General features: G+C 32.2%; 1 protein-coding gene across 3 annotated transcripts in view; it reads left to right on the top strand.

Annotated features, from left to right (window-relative positions):
* The first annotated feature begins 563 nt into the window (after positions 1-563).
* Positions 564-9,976, top strand: part of LOC129954121 (sodium-coupled monocarboxylate transporter 1) — a 42,555-nt gene continuing 33,142 nt past the window's right edge. Inside the window, exon 1 of one of the 3 annotated variants that reach the window (XM_056067814.1) lies at positions 564-716. The gene's annotated coding sequence lies outside the window, so the exon portion shown is untranslated. Of the gene's footprint in view, positions 1,678-9,976 lie in introns of all 3 variants that reach the window. The other 2 variants (XM_056067813.1, XM_056067812.1) reach the window with 2 other exon arrangements.

Genomic DNA, 9,976 nt, shown 5'->3' with positions numbered 1-9,976 from the left:
TTTAGAACATACACAATTTTATGTTTACAAAATTAAATCAAAAAAACGCTCTTACGATTTTCAAATAAAAATTTAGAAACCGTTTTTTTAAGGTACATTTTAAAATTTTAAAACACGGAAAATATTTTTAAACAGTCCCTTTTGATACATGAGCAGATTCGTGCGACACAGTCGTGTATGTTATTTATATTAGAAAACATATATTAAATATAATGTTCACACTCAGAAATTAAATATTTTTCATTTTCACTGAGTTATAAACTAAATAAGCTATGAGTGTAAAATGCCAGAAACAAATTTTTGTAATACTCTTAAGAATTTTATTCATTACCTGATTAAATAACCAAAAGCCCCACTGTATTACACATGTTCTTCTTACTTCAAAATTTCAAAATTCTCAGCATTGACACTTTATTTTCAAATTATTCTCTCTTCATGGTCATCAAAACGTCACAAATAATTTCATTTTATTTCTATAAACTTATTACATCATCATTCACGAAAACTTCCTCAACATTGCCCTGTTTTGATTGCTTTTGCTGAGGTTAGTTCAATTCACACGATTGTAAAGGGAACTCGTTCCAATAGCAGAACCGGCAAATAGTCATAGTGTCATCAGCTGTTCCAATCGGTTGTACGAGTATAGTAGCTACACTTTATATTGTTAAAACGGCTGCAAGCTGCGATAGTCTTCAAGCAACCACCGATCTTGTGAGGTGGGGATCTAGAACGATTTTTTATTTTTTCATCTCAATCATCTTCTGATAGATTCTTTTTTGCTCATCAGAATCTCGCGGCAGTCAGGCTTCGACGTAGAAAAAGATTAATTGATAAATTTAAGTGTGCGGTCTTGTTGGTCACTAAAACTGAAGATCGGAGACATTCTTTAACACTTCCGTAAGAGAACTTACCTATTAATTTGTATTTTTGTCCTCAAAAATTTATATTGGATTTTTGTTGAATTTTAAGACATTATTAAAAGAATCTCGTAGACATCACAGGGGGCTAAATAGTGTTGTCGAATTGCCAACAAAAAGCCAAAAACAGTGCCAAAATTTTGAGTATTGCCAAGCAATACTAAAGTATTGAATCCCAAAAACATCCTACTTCTAGTTTTTGTTTAGTTTTTCAAAGCAGGAAGAACGTTTAGCTCGCGTGTATGAATGGTATCGTGGGGTATTTTTAGTCATGTGCTTAACTTGGTAAATCAAAATATATTATTTTTATGTAAAAATAAAGAAAAAAGAAAAAGGTCGCGGCTTGCTTAATCGGTGGCAATTATAATTGACATTGTTTCGGGGTGCTTTTTGCGAGTTTGAATTAATTTCCGTGATTTCAAAGTGTTGGTTTGTGTTTATTTAAACAAAACAAAAGCCCTTTTTTATGGTTTTAACTTTTTTTTTGAAGTATAAGCGCTGACTTGTTGCAGTTAATTAAAAAAAGTAAAGCAACAAAACGAATTATTTATTTTTATCTATTCAATGTATTTCATTCGAAACTGATTATTTCAACCTAAGCGAAAAATAGAAAATTACTGAGTTATTATTGCAAGTCGTGAACGTTGAAGCCGGTTTATATTATTTTTGTTAGTTGTGTTTTGTTGAAAAAAAGAATAATAATAAAATAAAACATTGTACCCCAACGAAGAAGAACAGTGATAAACAAACACAATTGGTGGTAAGTTGTGATAAATAGTGGAAGATACGCCAGATACAAAAAGAAACCTTTTTAATGTTGTTCTTTCGTGGCCTTGATTAAAGACATATGTATGCAAACGTGTTGTTGTTGCAGTTACAGGGCGTTCAATAAATTATTTATATGACTTCAATTAATAATTTTGCGTGTGTAGAAGAGCATTCAATTAGATTCAATTGATTTTGTAAACCGATGGAACATCAACTAAGGCATCTGATCTCTAAAACTACTCCATTCTGATGTAATATGATTTATTATTTATTCATAATTAGCCCTTTTTTAAGGTACTTCCAAGCGCACTGAAGCGCATAAGGACTACCAGTTTCACTCGAATCGAAATTAGAATCGATTCAAAATATAATAAAATAAGTGCAAATATTACAGTTTTAAAATTCACTTTTCACGATATGGATTTCATTTTTTTTCGAACTCAAAACAAAGTGAATTTCCGTGTTCTACAGAGTTATCCATTATGCGGTTTCAAAAGTAAAAGTAAATAAATGTCCTAATATTTCTTTGTTATTATTAAGTTTGAACGTTGGCATTATGTGTGAAACACTACATCATTTCAATGACCACCACGCAAATTGTTCCAAGAATCGATTCTTTTGAGGTTATTTTCGAATACTTTTTGACACATATTGAGCGGTATCTCAGTCATATATAACTTGGCGAAGTTGGTTTTTAAGAGCTCAAAAATGAAAGGTTTATTTATATAAACACGGTCATTCGCGTAGCCCCACAAAAATAAGTCCAGCGGTTTCAAATCGCTTGATATTGAAAAGTTGATATCGCTACGACGAGAAATTGTCTCTTGCACATTAAAGCCATATTCGCTCGAGTTGTGTTGCATGTGGCACCGTCTTGTTGAAACCACATGTTCTTTAAGTCATATTCTTCAATAGCAGTAAAAAAAGTCGGTTATCATATGACTCCGAATTGACGGTGACAGTCGTTAAATCGTTGTTTTTGAAGAAGTAAGGTAAATTACACCTCCGTATTAAAGAACGCACCAAACAGTGACTTTTTGTGGACGTTAAGGCAACTCTTCAAATACTTCAGGATTTTTAGAACCCCAAATACGACAATTTTGTTTATTAACATACCCACTGACACCGAGGGAGAAATGTGCTTTATCGTTGAAGAAAATATTCTTTTAAAAATCACCCCGTCCACTGCCTGTTTTTCAAGCAGCCATTCGACGTATCTACGACGTTGTGAATTTTCAGCTGGCTTCAGTTGTTGTGTGAGCTGGACTTTATATGGATGTAGGTGTAGATCCAAATGCAAGATACGCCAAAATTTGCCCTAAGACAGTCCTAATCCTTAATATTCACCATTTTTATAGTAGGCTTTAACAATTTGTATGCGTTGTACGATAGTTAAGCGATCCATTTCCGTAAATGTCAGACTTTCAAATGAAAACAGAAAAAAAAATAGTTTAGCAACTTAGTTTGAGACTTTTTAGTTTGTTAAAAAACAGTTGTATTTTCACTTGAGGGAAATAAACCTTAACTTCTTTATGTTATACACTTAGTTGGTGAGAAGTTGCAAATTCAATTTTGTGGTTGAGGATACCAGGAGCGTGATGGTTAGTGCGTTGGACTGTCATGCAAGGGGTCTTGGGTTCAATCCCCGCCTGTGATACCTAACTTTTTTCACGGGCACTGCCTCTTGCGAAGAATTGACAAATTCTCCAACATTGAGAGTAAAATAATGTTCAATTAGGAACTGACACATTTAAAACATAGGCATTGACACTAGAGATTTTTCCAAACTATATTATCGGAAACTGCTTGCTGCAAGCAACTGCAAGCCGACAGTTAGCTGGTATGTGCACCAACAAAATAATATTTTATATTTAATTTATTAACAAAGCTCAGAACCAATAAAAACATAAGAATTTAAACAAATTATGGCAATCTGCTGAATTATTTATTAAACAATATGAAGTATGTCATATGCTTCAATTTCATTGAATTGAAGTGTTCAAAGTTATGAAATCGATCAAATAGTAGAACCTCGATTTTGATTTCATTTCACTCGATTTTCTGAACCTAGCTGATCATGATGGGTATTAAAAAAAAAATAAGTAAACTTGCAACACATTTTATAATAATTGTTAGTTCGATACAAATAACTTACTTAAGGTGAAGCTACAGTCCGGGGCGGACCTGGGCCTCAACCAACATGCGTCTCCAGCCAGCTCGGTCCCTAGCTAGCTGTCTCTAGTTTCGCACACCAAGTTGGTTGAGGTCTTCACCCACCTGAGTGCGATACCTAAGTCGCGGTCTTCTTCTACTGCGCTGTTCCTTGGGATTGGATTCGAAGACCTTCCGCGCTGGAGCGTTGATGTCCATTCGCTCTACATGACCTAGCCATATCTAAACCGTTGGACTTTATTTCTGCTAACTAGGTCAGTGTCGCTGTGCAGCCTGTACAGTTCGTCGTTATAACTTCTCCTCCATTCTCTATCTATGCGTACGTGACCAAAAATCACCCGAAGAATTTTTCTCTCAAAGCATCCTAAGACGTTCTCATCTTTCTTTGACAGGGTCCAGGCCTCAGGGTTTTGTTTCTTGTTTCAGAGCTGGTGTCATTGTCCGTGTTTATAGCGGTGCTTACCTAGACAAAGCACTTAACTACCTCGAAGTTATACCTGTCCATGGTAAAGTTTGGTCCAAGATGTCGTTGTTCAGTGTCCTTTTATTTGATGACAGCGTATACTTCGTCTTGCCCTCATCTAAACCCATCTTCTTCGCTTGCGTCGCAATGCTTAAAAAACGCTCCACTGACTTCACGCTTTGATCTTCTTATTATGTCAATATCTTCTGCATACCCGAGTAATTGGATGGACCTTTGGAAGATTGTGTCTCTAGTGTTGACGGTTGAGTTTTGCACAATTCTTTCCGGAACGATGTTGAAGAAGTCAGTACATCGACTTGTCTAAAACCTTTTTTGACATCAAATGCATCGGTGGGAGATTTCCGACCCTGATAGAGCGGCGCGGCGTGTATTCTAAATCGTCATTCTGCACAAACTGATAAGTTTGACAGGATTGCTCTGTAGAGCTCTTCGATACAAATTCATAAGTTTGTATTAAAAACAAAAAACCCTTAACTGCCATTTTTAAAAAAGTTTATTGGAAGCTGGAAGGCTTTACATTTGCTCACTTAGTTTTTAAAATTCGTGTATCCTGTATCCTATTTTAAACAAATTTCTATATTTTTGCGTCAATAATTTATGTTCCGGCTTTTTTTATTCGTATGGATTTTATATCACCCTGCACAATTTTTTGAAACCAAATATCATCTTTTTCTTTGATATGTTTCTTCGCGTCGCGTCGTCGACAACAAAAATAAAAATCCTAACAGCTACCAGGCTCTATATACCTGAGTGCATAACGAGTTCCCCAAGAAACGAGATTCATCTGCGTGAGAACTTTATTACCAGCTACCAACTTACCACAAACATTGTACATATTTTTGTTTGTTTATTTTACTATATTGTACCCCTTTTATCATGTTTTGTATTTATATATTATATTAATGCTAATTATACATCTCTATAGTGTACCGATCAGTTGTTTAAAAGAAAATCAAGTTCATGGCGCGGCGGCGTTTTTCAGGCAGGTGCTAAAAAGTAAATGCATTTAAGTTGTTATTCAATATTTTCGAATGAGCTGAATGCTCATAAATTATAATCATATAGCCCTTTCGGAATGAGGTACAAAAATTCAATGACTTAAATTATAAACTTTTCCCCCAAAAATTTTCGATGACATTGAAAATGTAATCAATTTGCATTAAAAATAACTAAATTAATGCAAATTAGTTTCGACGAAAAAAAAAAAAGTTTTACTTTTATTAAATATTTTTTTTTAAATTTTGACCAACAGACCTTTCATTTGGAAGCATGTGTATTTGTGCTATTTTTAGTATATTTAGTTAATTGTGTATCATTTATATTTAAATATATTATTATTGTCAACAAAATCAGAGCCAGACAAAAAATATATATCGATGATGACCATCTGCTTTGCTCTGTAGAAGATACAAAGAGATTAAATTTTGAAATGTTTGATTTTTTTTTTGGGAATTTTCCATCAGCGACCGAAATGATTAGCGAAATTTTGTCTTTTGTTGCAGGAATTTATTTTAGTAAGAATCTGTATTTAATGCGCGAGCTATAGATAAACAAATAAGTTTTGCAAAAAGGAAAATACATATTCGAACAAAGTCCAATGAACGAAAATTGTTTTTGAATGTGATTTTTGAACAGATTTTTTAATTTGTTTTACATGCTGATATCACGTGTGTAGTTTGTTTACGTTTTAAATTTTGACAAATAAGTTCCTACTTTTGGCTTTAAATATAGAAAAATTGGAGTGACATTCTTTAATGGGATGCATTCAACGAAATTAAATTATATTATAATATGACCTTTTTTTAAACTTCCCACAAGAAGTTATTGATAATCGGTGTGATTTGTCGAATTGAAAATTTTGGCATTTCTCGATGTTTCAAAGTCTGAAGAAAAAGCAAATATTTGTATAGATTCGTGATACCATTTTCGTCATATATATATATCTCAAGAGCCAGTAGAGATATTGACTCCAAATAAATTTTGATATGCAGATAATACTGCAGAAAGATGCAGAAAGGAGTCTCAAAAAAATTAAGTGTATTTTTTTACCATAGCAATTTAAAAAACAAGTTAACATTTTAGTTAACCCTAAATATTTCGTGAACTAGTAACGCTAGCGAATTGAATTAAATTTTATATTACACATTGCGACGCGATACAAAACTGATAAAACTTTGAAAAAAAAATCAACAGTTTTTTTTTAATCAAATAAACTAAAAAAATAATTGTCACCTCGAATATTTTACAAACAAAAAATGATTTTATCTTCAAAATAATGTTATGCAAGGTTTTTGACACGTGGTAAAATTTTGAGAAAATCAAATTTACACCATTTTTACAAGAAACAAAACCCAAACAAAATCATTATGTAAGGTTGGTAAACATTAATTTTCGACTTCAATATCTTTTTGAAAATAAATGAAAATTCGTCTTTTAAAAAGTTTGTTTTCAACATTCACTGAAATTTTAAGAAAAATCCAATCTATATTTGTTTATAAAAGAAATTAAAACATTCAAAAAATGCTACTAAAATTGGTATTTATTAGGTTTTGACTAAAAACAAAACTAGATTTAACAAAAACCTGATAAAAAAATGGTTTTGGACTAAAGTAGTAGGAGAACAAAGAAGGATGTTGACTTAAAACTATTTTTATGTTATGATATTATATATATTTTTAAACAAACTGTTTAAATTTCAAAAAATACTAGATTTAGTATCTAATAGCTACAAATTGGTTTTCAGCTAAAAATCTCAGTGTAACAGATTTTGAAACCAATCTTGTTTTATCATATGCAAAATATTAGTATTAACATTTTGTTTAGTTAAATTGATAGATGGGATTGGAAGTTATTAGCCTGCCTTCTTTTTTTGAAAAACCAATTTGTTTTTCATTCATTTTTGTATTTCAAGAGAAACTACCTTTGTATTTGATATTACGGTTCTGTCAAGAGCGTGGTCGACTTTACCGACAGTTAATGAAAGATTTCGCTCTAATTCCTTCGCGAGCCGATAGAGGGCAGCTTTTTCCTTGATGCATTGTCAATAAAGGTTCAGCTTTCGTTGATCTTTTGAAAGAGAATCACGTTTATTACATGTGACAAAGCTTGGGCGCATGAGAATATTAAAGAGATTTCGAAAATTCCATATTTACTAATGAATGTTCTATATTGGCACATTCTGTCCTCACGCGAACCTGGTCAACTTCCACCAATAGGCTTGTTCAGCGGACCGTAATACATAAAATAAAGGTGCATCTTTGGGGCTGCTTCTCAAAGCAGGGATTCGGCACTTTGTACCTCGTTACTGACAAACTAAATGCCGAGAAAATGATACAAATCTACAAAAAGGCCCTACTGCCATCTGCCAAACGATGGTTTATCACAAAAAATGAAAATTAGATTCTGCAGGAGGACAACGATCCTAAACACCGCAGGATGCTCTGTACTCAGTGAAACACTCAATCTGGCATCGTTACATTGGATTGGCCGTCGCAGTCCCCCGATGCAAACCCTATCGAAAATGTGCGGACATATATTAAACAGAAGCTTCGTGGAAGACGCACACACACTTTGAAGCAGTTGTCTTACGAAATTCGTCGTTGGAGATCCTTGCCACTAGAACACGCCGTCAAGGTAGTAGAAAGCAAGCCTCGGCGATGCCAGGTAATTATATCGACGCCGCGCCGTTGGTGACTGGTCACATTATTGACCAAATTGCATCATTGTTTTTAATGTGTACAATGTATATATAAATATTAAAGTTTCATAAAATATTTTTTTTTTATAAATTAACACGGCCACGCTCTTACTTGGCAGACTGTAAATAATTGTTTAAAATATGCTAGGTCTGCTTGCCTTACAAGTCCAGTTGTCTCAAAAATATTATTGATGTTTGCACGCTCGCCGCCCTACCGACTTAATATACTTCCTAATTATGGTAATGCAATACCTTTCAAAAGTCCCAGCAATTTACAAATTAAGTTTATGGTTTTTTTGTCGGCACATCCGTGATTTATTTTTCTATAAAAATAAACTTAAACTCAAAGATTTTATATTTTACTGAAAGTCATTAGCAAAATTTATATAAGATAATAAATTTGAAGTGACTTTTACTTGTTTTTGAGTTTACCAATTTTAAGTAGTACTTTTTGTAGGTTTTTGTTTGATCATAATAAAACCGTCAGTAACATAAAATAAGTTTAACGTCAATACATCTTTTTATGAAGATCTTTGAGTCGAAAATCATTTTTTAAGAATTTTAGAATTTTTACAATGATTTTTTAGCTTTTTATAAAGTTTTTGAAAATTCCATTTTTACAGAATTTAACACAGGTGTCGAAAGCGCTTGTCTTCGTAATGCCATTGTTTTGTTCAGCAAATATTTGAGATGGCAAATATTTGTTTTCTGTTGGTTTTTGTTTAAGAAAAAAAATCTGTTGAATATTTTCAATTTCAATATCTCCACTAGTTCTTTAGAAAATTTGGAAAATCGGACTGACTGAAATAACTTCCCCGTGAAGAAACTCCTAAAAATAGTTTCAATTTTAAATTTCTTATATGTTAATTAAGTCCTAATTTCATACCAAATACCAAGCGAAATAAGGCCTTTAGTTTTTGTGCATATTGTTGCACACAATTCTGCAGCACAATGAGTTGAGCAACAAGTTGAACTTAATTAAAAAAAATGTTTGTGTATAAAAATATAATTAAAATTAAATTTCTTCAAAATTGAAATAAAGAAATATTGTATGCACAATTGTACAACCAAACCGTTTTGTATCTTTAGATAAGAAAACCCACAAATGTTACCAAAATAATGTGTTTGGTCACATCGTCCACGAACGATAATATTCTGTTATCAAACGAGATCCAACATCTTACATTGTTTTTTTATAAATAAATCCAAAACAAATTGTGACGTTTTACTGATGATATTGCAAAATCTGATGGAAACAAATTAAAATGTTTTGCAATATGATTGCAAGTACAAGTACCTACATAATTGTTATTAACTGTATCAACACTGTTAGAGTTCATCACCTTTCTTTTTTGGAGTTTTATAATGTGTAAGAATTCAAGGCCCATGCGGTTCAAGTCAAAAATGATGACGAGCAAGATAATGATCATTGATCAGTCAGTAAACTCTTAACATTTATCATTGTAATCATTGTACAGAATTTTATCAAAAAATATACAAGTTTGAAATTGTCTTACAATAATTGATAAATTTGTCCGTTTTTGTAAGTAACTAAGTTCCATTCGAATTTTGGTTAAATTGAATACCGACTTGAATATCTAAGACTAAATATCACTTTTACTCAAATAAAAGTATTTTTTGTAGGTTTTTATTTTTTCTAAAAGTACACAATTATTTTGAAGAAATTAATATTTATAAGACAATCTTGCATTTGTTTCAGTAGATAGTTGACGGTGTTTCCTTTTGATTAAAAATAATATGTCGTCATCGATTGGAAATCATTCTAAGAACCATATTTGAGTAAAAAAAGTTTTAATACAATGTATACGTGAATTAATAAAATCTATCATACATTCCCTGTGTTTTGTTGGAAAAACTATCCATAGTATAGTCGGATTCCACACGAATAACAAAAACAACATCCATAGTATGAATAAC

The sequence above is a fragment of the Eupeodes corollae genome, chromosome 1, assembly GCF_945859685.1.
Source record: "Eupeodes corollae chromosome 1, idEupCoro1.1, whole genome shotgun sequence".
In the NCBI taxonomy this organism is placed as follows: Eukaryota; Metazoa; Arthropoda; class Insecta; order Diptera; family Syrphidae; genus Eupeodes; species Eupeodes corollae.
This window is presented reverse-complemented; position numbering and strand designations above follow the sequence as displayed.